A 25,854-nucleotide genomic window follows, 5' to 3' on the forward strand; every position below is an offset into this window, starting at 1 on the left:
GCTTAATGTTAGGAAAAACACTTTAGTGGGCATCACTTGTGATTAACTAATGGCTATGAAAATTGGTAAAGGCATTGACAAAGGTAAAGAGGCAATAATTGGCATTTGTTTATGAAAATAAAGGAAAATAGGAGAAAAATAATATGAAGAGACACAAATTTGTATGCTAAGGAAATTAGAGGAAAATGAAGAAAATAGAGGCATCAATGATAAAAAGGCTTCAAAGGATCAATTCATAATTTTTTTCAGTTGAGCTTTTGTCAGTTCAGTTTTGGCTTTCTCATTTCATTCTCTCATTATCTCATACTCCTATACACTTAGAGTATTCTTGGAGCACTTTAACATTCACCTAGATTTGGAGAAAGAAGGCAAAGGAAAGTAGGGAGTGTGAGGAAACAGTTGGATTAACAACTACAACTGGATTGATTTGCAGGTAACACATTGCATGTGTGATTTCCTTGCTGATTTTTAGATGCACGATATACACATGTGATTCCTTGGTTATCTGTTTTCATTAACATAGAGATTTTCCAGGATTGACAATGGTTTCAAACTTTCCTTGCCATTTCCTAGATATCCATGGTGTTGTGAGGTTATCCACTTCTTTTTCTGATTGGTGCTAAGGTTTTCGATGACTGTGGGTTGGAAAAAATGCTCTAGAAGCCCTGTAATAGTTTGGGTTGAGTTACTAGTTCCTAGAATCATAGGTTGGGACAAATGCTCTAGATCCCTTGGTGGGTTGAATTACTAGTCCTTGGAGTCACGGTTGGAACAAACACACTAGAGCCCTGGAAGTTTGTGGGTTGAGTTACTAGTTCCTGGAGCCTTGGACAACTTGGGTAGAGACCAATCTGGTTGATGTTAATGATTTCCATACCAGAGAAGTGGAATCACTATGGTTGAGGTGGTTTGGCCTCTTGGTTTTGTCTTGGTTATTCCATGATATCCCACATTCATGCTTGGAATATGGCATGGGGTTGATTGGATGAAAAAGAGATTTGGTTCAGCTCAATATATGGTCGAGTAGTACATGTAAGTCCTAGACTTGGTTGGCATTTTCATATGTTAATGAGAGCTACTTTTCTGTTGCGATCTATGGATACTTGCACTGGTTATGATGTTGATATTATGGTTTAATTTCCATTGTTTATATGTTGGTTATTTGTTGGTTATATGTTGTTTATATGATGTAATTTATCTATGGCTCTTGACATGTTTTGACAAGTTATTGATGGTATGAATGCATGAACTAACAAGTGTTATTACAGCCAGCTAGAGAGGGCTTAGAGCCTTCTTGGTGGTTCCAAAATGAAGAATATGATTTTATGATCATATACGCGTTCATGACCTGTAGCTTACATGTTTGCCATGTGTTTGACAAAATGTCTGTTACAAATTAGCCATCTTTGGGTCAAGTTTTTGCTTGAGTTTTGATTGGATGGCTTTGTCATTACTTTTGATTGCATTCTAGGCAATGGTCTGGAGGCTAACCTGAAAAGGTGGCACAAATCCCAGAACCACATTGTTAGAACTAGAGGATTTAGGCCATAACCACATGGAATAAATTTTGTGCATGCAGTTGGGGTGCTAGGTCAGATAAAAAAGGTTCCAATTCAGGGATTGATCACCTAAGTGGTTTTCCAACACTTGATTGATCTGTAGTCCCTGTGGGATGTTAGTATAGGTTCAGTTTGTAGGCCCACTTCCTTAACTGGAACTTGGATAACGGGTCATGTCATAGTGAAACGTGTCTCATGTTTACCATAATAAGCTAGTGAATTTGGGTAAATGTGGGAGGAGGCGTTACAATATGTTTGTTGAGCTCACTGCTATCTCCCACATAAATCCATTCCTGAATCTCACCAAAACATATGCCATGAGGTGATACTCCTCGTCCCTATCACCTTCACCCTACTACTGCAATCTCTCTTCAGCTACTGGTACCTGTCATCTTGTTGCCTTGCATGCAAGATCCACTCCTGTAATTCCGTCCCATATGAGTTCACAATTGGAATATGATTCACATGCACTCTTCTACTAATAACATCTGAAACCCTATTCTCCTTGCCCTTGATGTGCCTAATATCAAAGTCAAACTCACTGAGGGCAGTCAACCATCTAGCTTGCCTGACATTCAGATTGGGTTGGTCAAACAAGTACCTCAGTTCGTTATGACTACTCATCAAGATGAACCTCCTGACAAGAAGGTAATGTCTCCACTTATTCAATGCATGAATGCTAGCTTTCAACTCAATATCACGAGTCTCGTAGTTATTCTCATGCTCATTCAACTTCCTTGACTCATAACATACCACTTTCATTTTCTACATCAAGACCCCACCAAGTGTTTCATTGCAAGAATCTATACATACCAAAAAATCCTTATTAAGATTTTCAATCTTCAAGACTAGAGCATTTGTAAGAAAATGCTTCAACTTCTAAAAACTAGTTGCACACTGCTCAGTCCATTCAAACTTCTTCCCTTTTCTCTGCAAAGTTGTAATAGGATAGCCAATCCTTGAGACGTTCCTAATGAATCTCCTGTAATAACTTGCTAGTCCCTCGAATGATCTGACCTCATCTACATTCCTAGGAGTTGGCCACTCCATCATAACTTTGATATTTTATGGGTCCACTACTATACCTTCCTTGGAAACAACATGTCCCAAATAGTGCATCTGAGACTGAAACAAACTACACTTTCTGAGCTTGGCATATAATTGATGCTCTCTCAATAATCTCAACATTGTTGCCAGGTGCTCTACATGCTCTTCCTCATTCTTGGAGTATATTAATATATCATCAATAGAAACCATCACAAACTTGTCTAGGTAAGGACGCAACACACTATTCATCAAACACATGAAAGTGGCCAGAGCATTGGTAAGACCAAAAGGAACCACCAAAAACTCATAATGTTCATACCTCATATGGAATGCAGTCTTGTAAATGTCTTCTTCTTTAAGGCACACCTGATGATACCTTGATCTCAAATCAATCTTGGAAAACACTGTTGCTCCCTTTAGCTAATCAAACAAGTCATCAATCCTCGAAAATGGATACCTACTCTTGATAGTCACCTTGTTCAGCTGCTTGTAATCAATGCACAATATGAGAGTACCATCCTTCTTCTTTATAAACAATATTGGTGCACCCCAAGGTAACACACTTGGCCTTATGTATCCTTTGTCAAGCATTTCCTTAAGCTGCAACTTCAATTCCACCAACTCTAGAGATCATGTACAGTGCCTTAGATGTTGGTGTTGCTCCTGGCATCAACTCAATAGAAAATTCCATCTCTTTATGGCGAGGTGACTCTAGAATCTCTGCAGGAAACACATCCTAAAACTGATGCAAAACAAATCATCAATCATCAACAATGGACACCTGCTCTTGATAGTCACCTTGTTCAACTGCCTGTAATCAATGCAAAATATGAGAGTACCTTCCTTCTTCTTTACAAACAATACTAATGCACACCAAGGTGACACACTTTGCCTTATGTATCCTTTGTTAAGCATTTCCTTAAGTTGCAACTTCAATTCCACCAACTCTCGAGTATTCATATTGTACAATGCTTTAGATGCTAGTGTTGCTCCCAACATCAACTCAATAGAAAATTACGCCTCTTTATGAGGAGGTAACTCTGGAATATTTGTAGGAAACACATCCTAAAACTGCTACAAAACAGGAAACCCCTTTAGAACTTCATCATCCTCAACATCCTTCCCTTTGTCATGGAAATATGAATTGCAAAAAATACACATCCTTTCTGGAAACTATGCTTTTCGTACATAGCTGTAACTGTTTTCACTCATATAGGCTTCTTTCCACGCAAGATTATCCTTTCACCATCATCATCCAAGCACTCAATAGCCTTATCATAGAAATCTACTTTAGTCTCGTGAATGAACAACGAATCCATGCCCAAAAGCATACTATATGAACCCAAAGGAAGCACATTTAGATATGCTTATGTAGGTATACCATTCAACTCATATGGACAAGATCTCACCCAATAATGAACTCTTCTCTTGGTCCCTATGGTCAACTGCACCAACCAAGATTCTACATGCACTTTTTATCTGAGCAACACTTATCCACCAGGCCAGGACTGATATAACTATAGTTAGATCTAGGATAAATCAAAATGGAAACAACTTGATCATGAAGCTTACCTTCCATCTCAATAATGGATGCCTGATGATCAACATGCCTTTTATCCACTGCTACATAAATACAAGGAATAATTTGACCAACATCCCCAACTATATGTGCCTCCTGAGCACTATAAATCTGAGGTCTGCCACCCTATTGCGATGGACAATATCTCTTACGATGCTCTCCACAACAAGTCCAACACTGTAAAGGCTTCCTTCCATCACCCTTATTCTTCTCCTCAGGATGGAATCCATGTTCTCTGTTAAGAACATTGAACTTATTAGAAGGTGTTACGTTCTCCTTATCACCTACATCTTGAGGTATTCCTCACTTCTTAGCCCACTTCCCTTTAGTCTTTTCATTACCTTTCCAATCCTAATCAGGCTCAAACTTACACTTAGACTGCTCATAACAATGCTTCAGCTTCCCGATGACTTCCTCCAATGACCAAGGCTCATCATACTCAATCTAATATTAAATGCTAAATGCAATCAATTGATGAACCTTTGGACCTTTTTCTTCTCGTCCTTGAGGTAGGGAACATACCTCAACATCTCTAGAAACTTGGTCATGTACTCTTAATCTATCATCGAACCCATTTTCAACTCAGAGAACTCCTTGACTTTTCCATCATAATACCTTTTAGATAAATATTCTTCTTGAAAAGTCTTTTCAACTCATGCCAACTAAGCTCCTCTACCCTGATGCCTCTAACATATTTCACATCTTCCCACCAGATATATGTTCTTCCCTTGAGACTAAAGATAGTGATCTTGGCTTTCATATTCTCTGAATAATCATGCAATTCTAAGAACTTCTTCATCCCAAGAATCCATTCATTTGTATATTCTAGTTTCTTCACACCCCCATGAAAAGTAGGAGGCTTGGCTTTCTTAAACTCTTCTGGAAAATATTGCTTCTCACTCCTCTTATAAGGATGATGGCAGTAATAACAATGATGTCTCTCAAAACCTGAGCTAGAATAAAACCTGTGAGTTCTAGCCCACCTGTCATGTGTATCTAAAGATCTACCACCTCTGACTGTGTCATCTCCGTCCAACCTGTATCTTAATCGAAACCTGCTACCATATTCCCCATTAGTATTTTCCTCCCATCCATGATAGATCCTCAACTATAACTAATTTTGCAAATCTAAAAGGCTCTAAAGGATGATTGCATTAACCTCTGCTTGTTTTTCTTGAGCTCTGGCAAGTCTTTCCCGTGCCTCAATCAACCCGTTATTATCTACCTTACAAATTCTGATTTCCACCTTCAAACTTCTTAGTGTATCTGCTGTATCAGGGGAGTACTCTTCTCCTTACTACCCAACTTACCTTTCCCATTCCATTGAATTCACATTAGGCCTATAAGGGGTTTCATGTGAACTATACTCCACCATTCTGCTCTTCATCTCTAATCTTCTATCTCCTGCAAACATGCCATGTTAGATAAACCAAATAGAAACATAATCAAAATCATACCTCAATGTATTTTAGGGGAGGTTATCTCGTTTTCACAACCAATCTAGATTAGCACGATAACATCAATCATATCAACATATCAACATCTCAACATCATGCATGATAACACAAATTGTAACACTGACTATATACATTATAACCATAGTCACTACAATGCATGCATAATGGACACACATACGACTGACATGCATGCATAACAATCACATTTTGCCCATCTAGTCCAAGTGTTTGAACCTGGAAGCTCTGATACTAATTTGTAACCACCCTCCCACATTCACGCACTTTTACAAGATCTCCAGGGTAAATATGAGCTGAGTGTCACTATGACATGACTTGACCTCCAAGTTCGAGTTATGGAAGTTGGGTCGACAACTGACAACAAATTGACATCCCTCAGGAACTACAGACCACTCAAGAGCTTGAAAACTGCCCCAAGTGCTCAATCCCTGAGTTGGAACTCTTTTTCACACAATTTACCCTCCAACCACACCCACAAGACTACATGCATGCAGTTAGGAGGCTATAACCGTACTCACAAGCTTGTCTGCATGTGGTTATGACCCAATTTCCTCAGTTCATTGCATGTAGTCATGAGATCTATGCCACTTTTTCATGAAAGCTTCCAAACCACCGCCTAGAACTTCCTGTAATTTTCTAGAATCATGATTAAGATGACAATAATTCCAAACATTCAAACTTGAACAAGATCTTGACTAGGACATGCCTAGTACACAACAAACATTTTGTCAAACACATGGTAAAAATGAAAGCTACAGGTCATGAATGCATATATGATAATAAACTTCTGAATTCATCTAAGAATCATTAAGAAAGGCTCAAAGCCCTCTCTAACTAGCTGTAACAACACTTCTTAGTCCATACATTCATCAACCATCCAATAATTTAGCAAATCATGAACAAGAGCCAAAGTTAAAGCACATCATATAACCAGGTATATAACCAACATAAATAGAATAGAGACCATAAGAGATCAACCTTAATGCCAAAATGATCACTAGTACAAGTGCTAATTGATCACAATATGGAAATAACTCTTATTAGCATATGAAAACACCAACCAAGTCAAGGACTTCCACATACCATCTGACCATAGATTGGGTTGAACCAAATCTCTCTTTCATCCAATCACCCCTGAACCATATTCCAAGCATGAATGTGGGATCATAAGGGTTAAACAAAAAAAAAACCAACCAGGGCTTCCAGAGGCAAAATCACCTCAACTCTCACTTATAGTGATATCACCTATATGGTTTAGAAATCAATAACATCAACCATATCAGTCTCTACCTCAACTTGTCCAGGGCTCCAAGAACTAGTAACTCAACCCACAACTAAATCAGGGCTCCAAAGAATTTGTTCCAACCCACAACTCCAGGGACTAATAACTCAACCCACAAGGCTCTAGAGCATTTCCCCAACCTGCAAGCTCTAAGAACTAGTAACTCAACCCAAGTTGTTTCAGGGCTCCAGAGTGTTTGTTCCAACCCACAACCATAAGGAACTCGAGAATCAATAAGAAAAACAAGTGGGAAACCCAAAACACCATGACTATCAAGGAGATGTCAAGGCAAGGTTGAAACCACTATCAATCTAGGCAAATCACCATGCCAATGACAATACATAACCGAGGAACCACATGCATATACGATGCATCCAAAAATCAACAAGGAAATCACACATGCAACCTGTTACGTGCAAAGTATCCCTGTTGTAGCTATTGATCCAATTGTCCCCCTTACGCTCCCTTGATTTCCTTTGCTTTCTTTCTCCAATCTAAGTGAATGCTAAAGTACTCCAAGAATGCTCTAAGTGTGCAAGAGTATGGGAGAATGAAAGTGTGAAAGGAGAGAACCAAAACTGAACTGACAAAAGTTGTGAATTGTTTCTTTGATGCTTTTTTATTATTGATGTCTTTTTTTCTTCATTTTCCTTCATTCTCCATCTAATTTCCCTTGCATGCAAATTTGTGTCTCTTCACCTTCCTTTTCTCTTATTTTCCTTTATTTCATAATTAAATGTTATTTATTGCCTCTTTATCTTTGCCAATGCCTTTGTCAATTTCCATAGCCATTATTAATCCACAAGTGATGCCCACTATAATGTTTTCCCACCATTCAACTTGGAATATGTGTCCCATGACCTTGATTTTATTTTATTTGCATGGAAAATCAACGGGAGGCTATTACACCACAACCCTTTTGCGCTACGGTAAGGCGGACCAAAAAAAAACTTTTTTCTTTTTAATATGTATATATATATATATATATATATATATATATATAATTTTATTTTATTTTTTAAATTTATTTATAATATGTATTACTTTTTATTACTTTATATTTTAATATGTTTTTGTTTCTTCTAAATTTGTATAATAATATTTATTTATTTATTTAATTTTTTTCGCTTTTTGTTTTTTAATTATGTATTTTTTCCCAATTTGTTTCGTATGGTTTATATTTTCAATTTATTTAGTTTTTTTTTCAATAATGTTTTGTTTTTGTTTTTTTTTGTTTTTTGTTATATATATATATATATTTATTTTTATTTTTTCAACTTTTTTTTTGTAAGCTTGACAAGACTACATCTTCACATCTATATATATATATATTTATTTATTTTTATTTTTTCAATTTTTTTTGTAAGCTTGACAAGTCTATATCTTCACCATGTACAATATATCAACCTGATTGGGGTGGGGAATTGAACTGGTAACTTCACATCAATGAGTGCCTTAACATAACACCCTCTATCCAGGACCTCGTGGACTATATTTTTTCAACTTTTAAAATGTTTTTGTTTTTCATTTTTCAATTGCTTGGTTATTTAATGAAGATAATGATTAATGTCCACTAAGACCAATGTAGTCTATTGGACATTAAGAAAGAAATTAATTGCAAATCTTTAGAATTTTATTTCTAAGATCAAAAAGAGGGAAATAAGCACTCCAAGATCACCATAGTTAGGCTGACTTAACATGTTAAGAAGCTTGGAAGTGTGGTAAATGTTTTGGAAATGAGAGCGGATGTGAGTAAGAGTCTTTAATATATATATAGTCTAAGTTATAGATGAAATATGCTTTTTCACCGAAATCTAGAAAACAATTTCAAGAAAGAATGTGATTTTTTGTTGTTTAAAATGTATTTTTGAATGCATAAATGGATTCAACACCCTGAGAAAACCCCGAGGCACTCAAAATCTATAGATTAAACAACTTAAACTCGAGTTTTTAAAAATCTTTGTCGGATTTTGATCAAAATAAACCAAAAAAATGCCTTGAAAAGACCATTTAGTCTATAAGTTAGACTATATATATATGATGATGATGATGATTATTATTATTATTATTATTACTATTTTTGTATTCCTTTTTCTGAATAAGTTTTGATTTTAAATACTTTATGATGTTAATTTTTTTATTTTCCCCATTTTTTGTTTTTTTAAACAATTTTTTTAATGTTGTTTTTATTTTTTATTTTTAAACATTTTTATTTTATTTTATTTTATTTACTTAAAGTTTTATGTGTATCATCATTTTTGGAAAAATAAACTTCAAATATCATCATAAAATTTATAAAAGAAATCATAATTTTGTTTTTCAACTTTTTAGATTCAATTTTTTCCATAAAAATCCTTTATTTCAGAGGTCATTTCTAGTGAATGAAATGTGTATTTTTTAATTATATCTATATGCAAAATATGTATTTTTTGTGAAGTGTTTTAAATTTTATTTTTTTAGTGACAATTATTTTATGTGTGTTGAAGTATTAATTAATGATTAATAAGTGAGTAGACTTTAAGTGCGTCTTTTTGAAAAAAAATTTGGTTTATTTTTTGATCCATTGAAATGACAAGTTTGATGGGTGAACTCTTCACAATCGAAATATCTAGGGGTTTTTGAGGGTGCTAAATTCATATATCCAATAAAAAAACTAGTTTAAACAACACAAATCAAGATTTGGCCACAATTTTTTTTTGCCAAATTCCAGCCTTAAATCCACCAGAAACTCCAAAAAGTCGCACTTGAAGACTACTCCATTCATAAACATATAAAAAGAACTAACTTCAAAATATTATTTTTTTAACTTTCCAAAAAAATGAAATTTCATTAGAAAAATAAAGTTGCAAGGACAAAAAAATAGAAACTTAAAAAACAAACATCTCAAGAAGAAAATAAAATGAATAAAAAGAAAACTTGAAAAATAGTTAAATAATCAACATTTTAAAAAAATGCATACCAAGACTAAAGAAAATTTAAGGCGTTAAAAATAATCCCCCCCGCCCTCCCCACAAAAAAAAAAGTTTATGTTGCATCAACACTTTTCAAAATGAGCATGAAAATCACCAACTTTTAAAAAAGTTATTCATACTTAATACATGAGAAAATTTAAAGTGTAAAAAATAAGCCCCCCAAAAAAACATTGATATTGCATCAACACTTTTCAAAATCGGCATGAAAATCACTAACATTTAAAAAATGTCCATACTTAATATATAAGAAAATTTAAAGTGTCAAAAATATGCTCCACACCCCCCCAAAAAAAAGGGTTGATGTTGCATCAACACTTTTCAAAACCAACATGGAAATCGTAATTTTTTGTGACATCTAAAAAATAAGAACTCAGTACAATTCTAGTTAAGTTGTTAACTTTGTTTTGATAATTTCATTAAAAAATAAATAAAAAAATTGTTAACACTAGTTGAGGCTACTACTATTTGCATGTGTCTACCGCCAAGAAAATGTCCATAGTACACTTTTCTCATTTTTGTTTCACATTATTTTGCATGCAAGAGTATGGATCAACACACAGATTGGTTTCATGGTGATCTCTTTGATGATGGCACCCTTGGATCCTCTATTTGCACTATGCTTAATGTAGAAATCATCTTCATTGGTGTTTCTTATTCATTTGTTTCGTGGAATGTAATGTGGACATCAAGGCCTACCACTAATATGCTTGTCATATCTTAGAATTATTCTAATGTCATTGGGTATGGCTTTCCAATCCATAGGTATCTTAGGGTTTGTCAAATTGGTAAGAAATTTTATACACCTTAAACCATCAAGGTGTTTCCAACTGTGGGGATCGAGAGTAAATTGAGTAAGGAGGAGGCACATCAATGATCAAAACTTGTTAGCTACCTCCAACCTAATTTACGCATTTTTTGAATACATCAATTTTCTAGGTGGATATTGGTGTCCATCCACCTACTCCATTGGTTCAAAGCATAGTTCTCCATCTTTGCAATTTTTATATAGTTTTGCGGGTCCTAAACTTTTCAGGTCATTTGAGGCCATAAATGATGTTTTTTTGACATGGCAAGTACCCAAGTTGTAGCCATAGGTAGACCTAGGGTTAATATGAAATGTGTAATTCTTGACTAGACCTTTCCAATGGGATATCAAGCACGCCAGATAGGTATGTAAAATTTATGACCTTTGGAAGTTGATGTTCCAACTAATCTCAATGGGGCCCATAAACCTTTTGGTGTTTCATCTCCTAAAGTTAGGATTTTGGATGTTTAGGGTTTCCTAATTTCTTATAATGTTAAAGGGCTTTTTGACCTCATTGTAACTCACTCTAGTGAAAGGCGCATAGCCGTCACATCTCTTCTCAGAGATAAACTACCATCATTCGAGCTAGTTTGTTTTCATTATGCATTTTTACAACCCATTTATTAATAGAAGTCAAGCTTCATTGTATCCACACTTCCACCTCCATGATGCACTATTGTGCTACTTGGGCCACCTTTGTGTTCCTTCAAGCAAGCGTACCAAGCTAATCTGGGAGGCACATTATAGTCAAGTGGTAGGGCACTTTGGTGTGGGGAAGACAATAACAATACTTCAATAGTATTTATGTTGGACAAAGCCTCGATAGTATGTCCAACGGTATATCAGATCATGCACTGCTTGTTCCATTGCTATACCAACCATAAGGCAAGGGTTATACACTCCTTTACTTACCCCAAACAAGCCCTGAGAGTCATTCTCCATGGATTACATGTTAGGTTTTCCATCCACCAAGCATGGCAATGATTATATGTTTGTGGTGGTTGACCGATTCTCTAAGATAACCATTATGGCAACATGTAAGAAGAGTATCATAGTTGAAGCCACTACTAAACTCTTCTTTGAGCGGGTTTGAGTTCATTTTGGGATACCTCAGACCATTATTTGAAATAGGGACAACATGTTGCTCATTACCTTTTGGTCCACCCTATGGTGTCTCATGGATGTTGATTGACCAAATCGATTGCTTTTCATCCCTAATCAAATGGACAAACAAAAGTAGTCAAGAGGACGATTGTACATATCTTGTGCGTGTACAAATCCAAGCTCCCATGTACATGGGATGCAAACCTTCCATATGATCAACATAGTTATAACAAATCCATCCACAATTCTATTGGCCATATTCCCTTTCAGATGTGCTTGGGGTTCCAACCATTGGCCCCAATGATGTAGTTATGCCCATTGCATCTTCATTGACTGAGTCCTCCCATGTTCAGATCGAGGTAGACAAGGTAGATAAATTTGTTGAGTGGATATAACACCTCCAACGACAGATCCATGATATTCTGCAAAAATCCAATTCCAAGTACAAGTAGTGCATGACCAACATTTCTATATAAGTTTCACATTGGTGATAAGGCATGGTTACACTTACAGAAAGAGTGCCTCACATACCCCAATAGGAAGCTTAAACCACTCTGATGTGGGTTGTACACAATCATAAAGGAAATCAATGACAATGATTTTGAATTGATCATTCCCCCATTCCTTAGCTTGCACCCAGTGCTCAATGTGGAGCTACTTCAACCATATTATCCACCTTAGTTGGACACCTTGGAGGTATTCGAGCAATTTTTCCTTGTAGAAGTAAATCTTGACTGCATTAAATAGGCTACAGTGGATCAGATCATTGATACCAAGACAAAATATACTCACTAGCAACACATCCTACTCTATTGGGTCGTGAACGCTGGGAAACTTCTTCACCAATGCAAGTGGCTCACCAGGGGACAAATTCAATATAAGTTTCCCCATTTTATGGGGGCACTCAAAACAATGGAGACCATTGCTTATTAAGTGGGGAGGACTGATGTAGGTGGATATCCGTCACCATCCACCTACTTCACTGGCTTAAAGTAAAATTCTCCATCTTGGTTGTTTTTCTACAATTTTTTGGGTCCTAAACTTATGGGGCCGTTTTGAGGTCCTAAAAGATGTTTTTTTGGATCGGTTTAAAATGTGGAATTCTCAACTAGAACTTTACAACATGTTACCAAGTGTGCCAAACAGGTATTATATGCAAAAGTTATGACCTTAAGAAGTTGATGTAGCAAGTAACCCTAGTAGGGCCCATAAGCCTTTTGACGTCTCATCTCCTAGGGTTAGGTTTTCTTATGTTTAGGGTTTTATCATTTCTTTTGATATTAAAAGGGACCTTCCAGCCTCAATGTAACTCACTCCAGCAAAGGTGCATAGTCGTCACATCTCTTCTCAAAGAAAAGCCACCACCATTCAAGCTAGCTTATTTTAATTTTGCATTTTTACAGTTTCAGCACTTTCCATTTATTAATAGAAGTCAAGTTTCATGGTATCTTTTTGTTTTGGTTATAAATCTGTATTTTATTTTATTCCCTTCATAAATATAGATCATCCAAGCTCACACATGAATCATCTTGCAACCTTATGTATCATTCCAAATCAATGAAATCATGTACTATGATTTGAGTGAAATCCCACTCTACCTTGGAAGTTTCCTCTGTAATGTACTCAAACATCGATTGGGTCTGTATTCCCATCTTCCTTTATATATGGGTTGTCCTAATAATCATTCTACCCATACCTTTGACCATTGATATTATCACCCAATGTAAAGTGATTCAAGTCTCTGAATATTATTTATTTAATTATTTCTTTATGGCCAGTGAATTGGATCATAAGTTGGAGCTCAATGACTTTGAAATGATTCACAATTTGAAACATAATCTGCAACATGTGTTATAAGTGATAGAGATGTGAATATAAAATGAAATAAAATTTTATATTTGGTGAGTCGACTACATTAAATATCAAACTTTGGTCATAACTAGCATTATTCAATGAGAATGGAATATTATGTCATTACTCAAAATGTCTCGTCAACTTAGGACTTACTTGTTTTAACCAACTAGGTTGTAATTTCAAATTTGATGGTATATTTAAACTTGACTTACCCATTTTAACCAACTAAGTTGTCAATTTCAAATTTGATGGCATATTTAAATTTGACTTACCCATGCGGTGTAGACTAGTTGGTTTATGTGGGGTTTAGTCCCCATCAGTACTCAGGTTCAAACCTCATGGGGAAGGGTTGAGGGTGGGATACAATTGCTAGGGTTACATTGTCCCAAGGGGCATCAAGGCTCAATTAAGTCTTGCATGATCCTAGTGATAACATCCTATTATTAGGTAGACAGTTCTTCCATTGAGCACGCGGGTTCCCCTCATCTTAGGCTTATAAAAAAAGTGAAAAAAAATCATATATTTTAACCTGGCTTGATAAGGTTGACTTGAATTTGTAAGTTAGATGCTCGATTATGACTCAATTTTACCTAGTAATTTCATGGTAATTTGGCTTTTCAACTATGTATTTTTATGACCAATTGGAGACAATAAGACTTCTCCCATGACCACAAAGGTGGTGCCCTCTCCTAAAAAAACAAATGAAAGAAAGTGGTTGAATCTATTGACTACAAAGAGTTAACGACTTTCTTAAATGAAACATATGATGACTTGACTAACTTCAACGTATGCCGATTAGGCTAACTTGAACGAACATTGATGTGACTAACTTCAAAACCTATGAATCTACTCAATTGATTAAATGCAAGGTTGAACTTGATTCACTAAAAAGGAAATGTATGGAAATATCTATATTTTATAGTACTCCTCTTATAGAAGTGGTGAATGTTTATTATTTTGATGGAGTGAAAGGTTTCAAGCATATGATTTTCAACCTCCCCTTTTGAAGAATTCCATTTGATCGGGCCAACTAAATATCAGTTGAGTTTCGTATTTCTTTGACTAAAAATAGACCTAGCTAATGTATTTGTAATTTACATGTATTTTTGAGGTATTTGATGTCATACAACAACATCGGTTCACCTTCGTCAAAGGTCTTCTGTTTGATGGGTGATTATGCCAATATTTTCTTAAAATTTCTATATTCTCTGATGGTAACGAGCAAGAACCATGGCTTATTTGAGTTGCAACAACTCTTGTAACCTATATAAAATTCCTAGATATTTCAATATTTCACGAGCCATTTAGATATTTTTCTTGGATTTTTTCCTAAATAATGGGACAAGAAACTACCTAAAATGTTCCCAAGTCCATTCTCTATGCATTATATTATTCTTTCAAAAGAGTTGTTCTTTTCGACTAGGAAAACTTTATCTCTACATACACATTGTGCAACTCTTGAATATATACATAACTGCGCTGACAAATGAAACATGTGGTTCGATTATTGTTGCATCTCTTGTATAATTATGGTTGTAGCTTAAATATTAGGTTAATGCTGCAACTCACACTGTTGCGACTGTGCAATTACCATTAAAGTACTTTGTTTTGTAGGTTTAGCTAATTACTTGACTTTTAGATTCACTCTCCGCTTTACTTGATTTTCTAAAATTACAATTTCCTTTGTGGTGTGATTCTTTGTAGCACAACTTGGTTCAAATCTCTTACAACTTGTGGTTTACTACAAATTGGTTAGTTACTACATTTCATGTGTATTTATTTCATAGAATTCAAGATCATCTAAAACACTTGAACATGTCACCTTTTACTGCCGGTGTGTTTACTTTTCTGCAAGTGTGTTTGCTTTCTTGCAAGTGTGTTCAATTTCCCACAAAGTGTGCTATTTACTTTCCTACAAGAGTGGTTTTGGATTTCAAGTGTGATGTGAATTTATTTTGGTGACTTGTGAAAGCGTCTCAACATCATTCCCTATGGAATTCATTTAGATACCACAATTATAAATTGTACTAGTAGAGATGATGCACAATAGTTCGCACATTCCATATGAACCTCGATTGATAATCAAATGCATAGAATTTTGGTTATCTTTTTGAACAATTAGGAAGGTAAATAAAAGGCCTGTAAGGGTCCTCACTGTTGAATATTCATACCCTAACATCCCCATTGTCAATGTGTAGGCTAATTTATACAATTATTGCAAACACATTGATTTGACCTTGGAGTTGTTATCAATGTGATGACCTACGATACAATGGAAGCCCTAGGAATTTCAGGCCTTAGGAACACCAATAGTGTTATAACTAGCTAATCGATCCACCATTAAACGTAAATCAATTTTTGTAGATGTAGTAATTTCTGTGGATTCTTGGGAGTATCCCACAAATTTCATGGTATTGTAACCTAGATCCTACTAGGGGGGATATCCTTTAATCTGAAAAGACCATTTCTATCCATCATAGACACATATATCGATTGTAGTTATGACAATATGACGATTTCTCATAGGGCCTCCACTAAGGAACTCACCCTATGTCCTTTAGATAAATCTAGGATTAATATAGAGACTCCATTTTGGGTATATGGAGTGGAAATTGATGAAGAGGAAGTTTCTCATAAAGCGCTTATTGTAGACTAATATCTCACTCTTAGGGATAGAACTGAGGATGAGGAGATTGGTGATTTTATAGCTTCATCCTCCTCATCCAACTCACACATTCTTACTCATATATTAGACCCTAAAGTCCAAGCTTCTCTTTCCACAATAGATGCATCACTCCTAGAACATGAGTCCTCTTTTGAAGCATAACACTAGTCAACTTTGAAAAATGTGGACATTAACCCCAGAAAATTTCTGAAGATTAGTCAAGGGTTAATAAAACATTAGAAGGAACAATTGGTTAACGTTTTACTAAAACATACTGATGTTTTTTCATGGGATTACACTGACATGAAGGGGATCCATCCTAATTTTTTCTCCCACCAAATTTATATCAAAGAATACTCTAGACCCATTTGCAAACCTCAATGACAAATAAATCCTACTTTGTAATAAATGGTTAAGGAAGCGTTGTAGAAATTACTTTCAGCTAAATTTATGTACCCTATTTCTGACAACCAATGGGTCTTTCCTCTTTTTATCATGTCTAAAAAGAATGGAAAATGGATCATTTGTGTCTACTATAGAGAAATTAATAAGGTCACTCATAAGGACCACTTCCTATTACCATTCATTGACCATGTGCTAGAAACATTAGTAGGAAAGAAGTATTTTTCTTTCCTCGACGGGTTTAGTAGAAATAAATAAAGTTAGACCGCTCTAAAGGACTAGGACAAAACCATGTTTACTTGTCCTTGGGGAACATTTACTTATCATGTTCTACCGTTTGGGCTTTGCAATGCTCTTGAAATTTTATAACAAGCCGATGTCGAGATATTTTCTGACGTGATTCATGACTGTGTGGAAATTTACATGGATGATTTTACAACCTATGGTGATGAATTTTAGGTGGCTTTGGATAATTTAGAAAAGGTATTAAAAATATGTAAGGAATGTCATGTATCTCTAATTAATGAAAATTGATTAATGATGTTAGTTGAAGGCATCATGTTAGAGCATCCAATTTATTCTAAAGGTATCAAAGTGGATCCACAAAGAGAAGGGTAATATTAAAATTTCGAACTCCACAAACTCAAAAAGGGGTAAAAATCTTCCTTGAGCATGTAGATTACTATTGATACTTTATTGTTTTTTTTGTATCTAAAGGAATAAACAACTAGGCCAAACTCATACTCACATGACATGGTGTCAATTCTAACCACTAACACTAAACCTCTAGGTGAACCCATGTGCACCCCTATGAACAACTAAAAATACTAATAAAGAGTGATTTGAACCTTGAACCACACGCTTCACAAAAACTTCATGTCACGATGATCATCAGTTGAGTTGCCCACTTAAAGGCACTTTATTGAAAATTTATACAAATAAGTCTTCCTTTATTTTCTTTGCTTACTAAAATATAACTTCATGTGGACAGATGATGCCAAAATACGTTCAAGGAATTAAAAACAAGATTATCCAAGGCTCCCATCTTAAGAGGGCCCAATTGGTCCCTTCCATTTCATATAACTTCAGATGCTGGTATTGGAGATGTCCTAGGACAACAAGAAGATCACCATCATACACAATATGACTGATTAGTAAGAATATTTCTCCCACAATATTGAATTTCTCATGGTGACTCATGCTATAAATAAGTTTTGTCACTATATAATTGGATATCATGTGATCTTACACATTGACCACATTTAATGGAAATGTGGTCAATGTGTAATATCACATGATATCCAATTACGAATGGTGTTGAGGGGCCTAAAGGTTGAGGGAATATCATACCTCATAAGGATCTGAGCAATCTAGTCCGTGGTTCCTTGGACATAGGGAAGATGGACACCTAGTCGGCGTCGTAAAGCCTGGTAACTATTGCCATCATCGTATGTTGGGTGATTCCTCCTCTTTGAGACGACAAGTGCCAGTATGGACTTGTGCTCCCACGTACCATCGAGTATATATTGGGAGACCACAATAGGCTATATCCTTTATCCTTAGGAAGCCGTGTCTGCCGCCTTATCGATCGCAATGCATTGAACACAACATTCGGGAAGATTGACTGCCGTACCATAAAAAGTATTCTGCAGTTTTGCGATTGGTTTAGTAATCCCTTTGTCTAGATTTCCAGAGTAGTCACTTTCGTTCCTTTTTAGACTCCTTAAAAGAAAAGGTCCATCTGAGCACTTGTCACTTCAGGCTCATTAAAAATCAAAGGCGGCTAGAGCCATATTTAGTTTTTTCTCGACTCTTAAAAATTGAAAAAGCAAGTTGTGTCAAAGCGTCATAAAATTTATTTTAATCGGAATAATGTCACTGTTCCCTCATTGGTCTTAGGTTGAGAAAATGGAGTCCACCAATCAAGGATTTCCCCTTGGGGAATCCTAGTCCTTTCCCCTCTTGGGGAGATGTTGGTGCACCCCATATGGCCACATTGTCCCTTCTAGGACTGACAATTGGCCTGCCGGTATGGCTTTTCTCGACCTCTGTCGTTCAAAACACCGTGATTCCTGAGCGATCAAATCAGCAACCAGATGATACTAGAGGTACCCCCCAACCTTCTACTTCGTTTGTTTCTCCCTCTCCTTCTTCCTCTTCACTTGGTGAAGCTAGTAAAACTAAAAACCAAGTAACTGAGGAGAAGAAGAAAGGGAAGGAGAAGAAGAAGAAGAAGCCAATGGAAAAAGGGGGCAACCAAGCATCATCTAGCGAAAATCCACACACTGCACCATCCAAACCTAAATCTCCATGTGTCATTTGCAAAGGGGACCACTATCATCGAGATTGTCCTTGCATCCCATGGATCTTAAGGGACTGGTCTCCTCGCTTGCACAATCTGGTGTCATCAACCTCTGACGATCATGTTGAGAGTACACCGTCAACTAGTGAAAACGAAGTCAATGGACAGAAAGGAAGATCTAAATTTCCTTGTAGACTGTGTGAAGGCGATCATGACCTCCACCATTGTCCCTTCTTGGATGAAGCTAAAAGAGTCTTGGACAACCGTCCTGCTTCACCGCAGCGACTTCCTCTTGGATACAAGAAAGTCTTGCTGTGTCCATCGCTAGTTTAAAATCTGACTGACATACCTTTGTTGTCGGTTGAAGCACCTATCATTGAAGATAAACCCTCTGAGTCCACATTAGACCAAAGTCAATAGGTCGAGACGACAGTCGACCCCATCTAGTCTTCAAAGGACCCACCTTCAGATGATACCGTCACCAAAGAGAATGAGAACGACACCGTTCAAATTCTTTTCATAAACATAGACTCCGATGAACATGGGGGTAATCTACCCGTTACTTTACCATAGAAAGGAAGTTCATCAGAGATTTATTCGGCCGTTTATTCGGTACCACCTTCAAGCGACCTAGTCATTTCCTTCGATTGGAATCTACTAGGCAGACCCCATCTACCATCTAATGTACCATTCCGAATCATAGTACAAGCTTACATAATGATCATGGCTGGAAATTTCACAGATGAAGGGGATTTTGTGAGTATCCTTTCCTCAACTGCTTGGAAAGCGCTTGGTTCGCCATCGCTTCTACCTGAGATTTGAAATCTGACAGGCTTCAACAAAGGAACTAGTCGACTGTTAGGGATCCTTCCAAATTTGCCTATAACTTTGAGAAGGAAAATCGTTCATCTAAACATGATGGTAGTCCAAGGACCTTTAGATTACAATCTACTCCTTGGCGTGACTACAATTATAGCATGGGAGCTATTGTTTCCTCACTCTTCCGAGTGATGTGTTTTCCACATGAAGGCAGAGTGGTCCAGCTCGTAGACCAGCTTTCATTCCCCAGTTCACACGTAGCTAATAGTCAAATGCCATCCCTAACTGGTCTTTTTGCGCAAGGAATGTCTCATCAATCTCCAGTTCGTCCACCTGATGAGCACGAGTGATTCGGTGATTGTGACTGAAACCCAGGGGGCATGCACCCTGGTCTACTTCGACAGGAAAACCTTAGGTATAGGGTAGGTTTCCACAGAGGATATATGACTAGTCTAACACACCTGTCCATTTAGGAAAATGGGATTAGACTGGAAAAGGATTCCCTCGTTAAAAGTTATGTGATTGGAACTGACAATAGTCACCTTTGTCCATTTCGATGGACATTGCCAAGGGAGTGTTTTGTCTGCGACGTGGATGGAGCAATCTTGCTAATGCAAGAACTTCCATATGGTGACCTGGAAACTCTACTTTATACCCAAGGGGCATGCAAACTTTTTTGCATGCAAGCGAAAAGCAACCATTTATTTTCTTAGTTTGTAGGCTCTTAACCCTTTAAACTCGTAGGTTGGTTGTTCCTAGCTTGCATAATGAAAGGCTCCGGAGCAAAGTTTCAAATGGGGCAAGCTCCCTAAAAAATGAACCTATCGATGAGACATCCTTATTATATGACTGGCACAAGCAATTTTACGCGAAGTTCAAGCTCATTAAAAAATAAACCTAGCAATGAGCATATGTTCCACCAGAGTTTAAGCTCATTAAAAATGAACCCACCTTCGGTAAATAACCATTGCGATTGCATAATTATCAGCTTTTAAACCTTGGTCGTGTTCTTACCATCACCTCCACTCTTTTTTAGCCGATCATATGCCTCCATTTGATTGTTTACCCCTTTTGAGGAACAACTGCGACGAGTGATCCTATTAGCCACCTTCTTTACACTACCATGATTGAAAAGTTCCAAACCTTACCGGAACCAGCTGCTATTTGAAAACATCACTCGTTCCTCAAAAAAAGTCTCCTTTAAGCTCTTTTCATCTGACTCGTAAAATATGAAAAGATTGCCGAGCAATTGGCCTCTCCAGCTCATTAAAGTGATCGGAAGTGCCATCCCTCCTCTAGATTTTAATCTTTTTGGACCTGAGGGATTATTACACAAAAAGATCGAGCACTTGTCTTGTTCGGCTCATTAAAACTATCGAAAAGTCATCCCTTTCGTATTATTTTACACTTTTTCAAACTTAAGGGATTACATTGCGAAAAAGGAATATTGGAGTTTCCTTTCCGTCTCTTTTCAGACTCTCTAAAATTGAAAAGAACCGAGTTATCGTTGTCGTTAAACTCATTAAAACAATAGCGACAAACTTGTCCATGCAGACAAGAGCGAGTTTCACTGTCGCTAGGCTCGTTAAAACATAGCGACAGGTTTGCCCGAAGGGAAATTATAGAACAAGCATATGTTATCCTCCTCAAGCTTGACAAAAATAAAGAGGTACTGGTCAGCAATGACTAGGGAAAAAGGGAAGAAAACTTGAATAGCTTCATTGGTAGCAGGTCGCTCTTGTACATGACACTTTCACTTCGTCACCATGATTGAGTCGGGTTGGGTTATTTTGTTCACTGGTCATATCACCATTGGTCCACCGTACCATCCACCTTGGGGTTAACTCTACCAATCCATTTCAATGTCGCCGGTATGTTCAAAAGAAGTTACTCAGAGAATTCACCAACCTAGCTAACACCTTATCCACTGCAATACTTGCACCCTCCATTTTTCATGACCGCCACCCTGAACCTTATATCATTAGATCATTTTCACCTCCACAAAATCATTTTCTCCGTTCTGTGTGGTAGATGTGGGATTCATTAAGGCCCTCCTACAACAGGTCACTTCTTGTCGACATCAACTCATTATCCAAGAAGTTGACTTAGGAACAACCCTTTCAGTACTTTGAAGCTTGCATGCCTCAATAGCAAGTTCCTCACTTTCGGCGAAAGGTTTACATCAATGGCCTTTGACCGAAGATTTTACGTGGTGTTCGACATTAACTCATGTATTCACACCACGTGAATTGTACTGCAGTACCTTGAGGGTCATTATCATTATCGGTGATTCCTCTTGCGCCTGTTAACAGCTTACATCATTGGCTAGTAATCAGGCGATGTCTTTCCGTGTTCGACATTAGAACATATTTTCACATGGATCGACTTGCACTTCGGGCGAAGATTGAACAAGTTTTGAAGACCCTAGATCTAGTTTCATCCATCCGGGCTGCGATATATTTAGGAAAATAAAAACATCAAATGTACATCATGTTATCGGGAAATCTAGTGTCTATGCAGAGCTGCTAGTCCCACTAAGACGGGTAGCTATCTTAGAAACAAACATATTAAAGTTACTTTCTTTTTCCTTTATAAGAAATAGATAGGAGAGGATCTAAGAATACCAACCTCGATTTTTTGTTTGATTCCTTGCTTGTTCCTTCTCCTCACCGGCAGGTCTTTGTCGCTTCTCCCTTGACCACTCCGCTTCAAAGAGTACCTGTAAAGTCAAAGCAGCATAATACCTTCAAAGTGCAGAGATCTACAATCATAAGCAATATAGGACCAAATATATATTGACCACACAAATGCATATACTATCGGACATACAAGAATGTGGAGGAAAACATGAATAGCTTTATTGATGTGAAGATTAGAAGAGAGGGTTACAACCCATTGATATGACCCAGCGTCATCCTCTCAGCATGAAAGCCCTTCTTCACCTCATGAAAAGCTTAGATCACCCACCACTATGATATTTCACCAGGAAACCAACAACACTTTCTTACAAGATACAAAATTATAGCCTCTGGATCTCTGGGATGAGGGATCCATATATAGATGATTGCAGCGAGGTGAGTCAACTTCTGGGATTTTGATTAGTGTCTTCTCTCTGATAGTTCTTGATTCCACTTGGAGATTGATGATCTCTTACTCATCCCTGGGCGAATTCAGAGAGGCAAGTGTCATAGGAGAAGTTTCTGGAAGATTCCATGATCATCCACCTTGCAAACTATCTTTGCCATTTGTCCATTCTCGCCCATCACACCCTACAGAAGGGATTTTCAGTATGCATCACACCTTTTACACTGGGTAGGCGAGATGCATCGCACCCTTAGCACTGAGCAACCTGTATGGTCCAATTTTGACCAGTTCTGAGCAGTTTTCTGTGGAGAACTTCTGGGAGATGATGTAATCAGCTGACCTTGTTCCTTTAGGGCATGAAACAACACATTTAGGGACTTAGAAGCCCTTGGTTTATGGACATATATTATTGGGGTTGTAGTGCCCAAAAATGTCTATAACAGTTGCCCCCTAAAGCATGAGGTTGTTAATCTTTTGATGTCGAGTGAAATGCTTTATCATGAGGATCCGAGGTTTTTCGAACTGGAATGCAACCTGTAATAAGATACAATACAATACATTATCTTCATAACATTTCCATGATCTAGTTGAGGTGGGTATTTCCATGCTTAGTTTTATAAATTCATTTTCATGTACATAGGACAGACAATCGTCTGTGTGGTAGACCGATGATTCTGATAGAGCCATCATCCTTTGATTCAGATGATCATATGTGTAGCAATGATGTACATTTGATGTCTTTATTTTCCGGAATATATAGCAGCCCGGATGGATGAAACTAGATCCAAGGTCTTCAAACTCTTCCAATCTTCGCCCGAAGTACAAGTCGATCCATGTGAAAAAATGTTCTGGAGTCGAACATGGAAAGACATCACCTGATTACCAGCTAATGATGTAAGCTGTTAACAGGCACGAGAGGAATCACTGATAATGATGATGACCCTCAAGGTACGACAGAACAATTCGCGTGGTGTGAAAATAGGACTTGGCGTCGAACACCACGCAAAATCTCTCGGTCAAAGGCCATTGATGTAAACCTGTCGCCGAAAGTGAGAAACTTGCCATTGAGGCATGCAAGCTTCAAAGTACTGAAAGGGGTGTTCCTAGGTCGAATTCTTGGATAATGAGCTGATGTCAACAAGAAGTGACCCATCGTAGGAGGGCCTTAATGAATACCACATCTACGACACAGAACAGAGCAAATGAATTTTGGAGGTGAAAACGATCTGATGATACAGGGTTCAGGGTGGCGGTCATGAAAGAATGAAGCGTAAAGGTATTACAGCGGATGAGACACAAGATGGGTTGGTGAATTCTCTGATCAAATTCTCTTGAACATATCGGAGACACTGAAATGGATTGGTAGCGTTAACCCCAAAGATGGATGGTGTTAGCGCTTGAAATTTCACCTAGGCTGAGATAGACAAATCTCAAGGCTACATCAAACCATTACACCTCGTAGCTAGCCCTACGAGGAAGGAGAAGGCTCTCTCTGGTCAGACTCAAGGTATTTTCTCAATGGGGTGAGCAGACCAATTAGGATCAAAGATATTAGGCTAGTAAACTGATGAGGAGGGTTGATTTAAAGTTTTTTGGGGTTTTTGGTGGCAATTGGAGGGAGTGCAATTCAGGGTGTGGGGATTGAGCTCAGTTTTTGCAGGTGGGTCTTTGGGGCAAGGAAGGAGTTTGTGCTGATGCCTTAAGCTGAGATGGATGATCAAGGAAGAAAGAGAGGGAGCTAAAGAGGGAAAACAATGACTTTGAATCCTCTTTAGACAGTGGAAAACATAAATATTAAACAAAATTGAAAGCTGAGCATGGCATGCATGAATTCAAACTTTATCACTTCTTTTGTTTAATTAGCAGCAATAGAATAAGAGATGGAACACATAAACACACTTACAATGACAAGTAGGAAACACACCATCAACACAATAATCCACAAGAATCCACAATGATGTCTGCAAAACCCTGGCCTTCCTTTTCCTCAAATTGCAGAGATACAAGTAAAATATACAATAGAGCTTCTCCCTCAAGAGTCCAACCATGAAAATGAGCAAGAGAAGGCATAATATAGATCATCTAACTCCTTTCCCCACCTCTAGGGGTCGAGCTCAGCTTCCTAGGGTCAGTTTGAACTAATTCTAAACTGAGCACTAGATAATAGGCAGTCAAAACAACTTGCCTCTAAAACTTAGGTAACCCATCCATGCATTTAATATTCACTATTTACATCAAGGAAACTTCTAGAAGTGTTAAAGGAGAGTAAATGTATCCATGTGCCATGAAAATTACCCAACAATCCATCATTTACATACATCAAAAGTCAACCAAAGTAAAAACAGTGTTTTGCAGGCCGAAATAGTCAAAATGGTGAAATTTCCCTGAGTGGTCGCGCCCCTCCCTTGGAGTGGTCGCGCACATTGGCAGCTGTGTTTGAGGGCCTTCCTGGTGTCCAAATCAGGTGCAAGATAGCTTGTTGGAAAGGTCTATGAGTCTACTTTCCAACCCCACTAGAATTTCTGAATTTGGAGTTGATTTGACCCCTCAAAAGTCATTTCTCCCAAGGCAGCTTTCTGCAACTCAAAAAAGGGGCAGAAAGTCAAAATTTGCATGTATTTTGAGCTTTTGGAAGTCCAAATCTCCATAAAATTTGAAGTCCATCCATAGGCAAGTGTATTTTTGCATGAAAATTCCAAAAATGTAGAGTTTTCCCCGTTCTGAGCTGTCCCCACGAGTGGTCGCGCGCGGGGTGAGACCACTCCAATGGCCAAAACCTGTAAAATTCTCAAAAATGCCAAAAATGCCTCAAAACTCTCAAAATTTCTTGAGTTTGCTGCCAGGAGGAGGCTAATGAGTATCATGGTGAGTAAGAGAGGCCTCAGCCAAGATACGGAGCGGGTTG

The sequence above is a fragment of the Pinus tabuliformis genome, chromosome 2_1 (assembly GCF_031772625.1).
Source record: "Pinus tabuliformis cultivar Carrire ecotype Pingquan chromosome 2_1, CPIR1, whole genome shotgun sequence".
Classification (NCBI taxonomy): Eukaryota; Viridiplantae; Streptophyta; class Pinopsida; order Pinales; family Pinaceae; genus Pinus; species Pinus tabuliformis.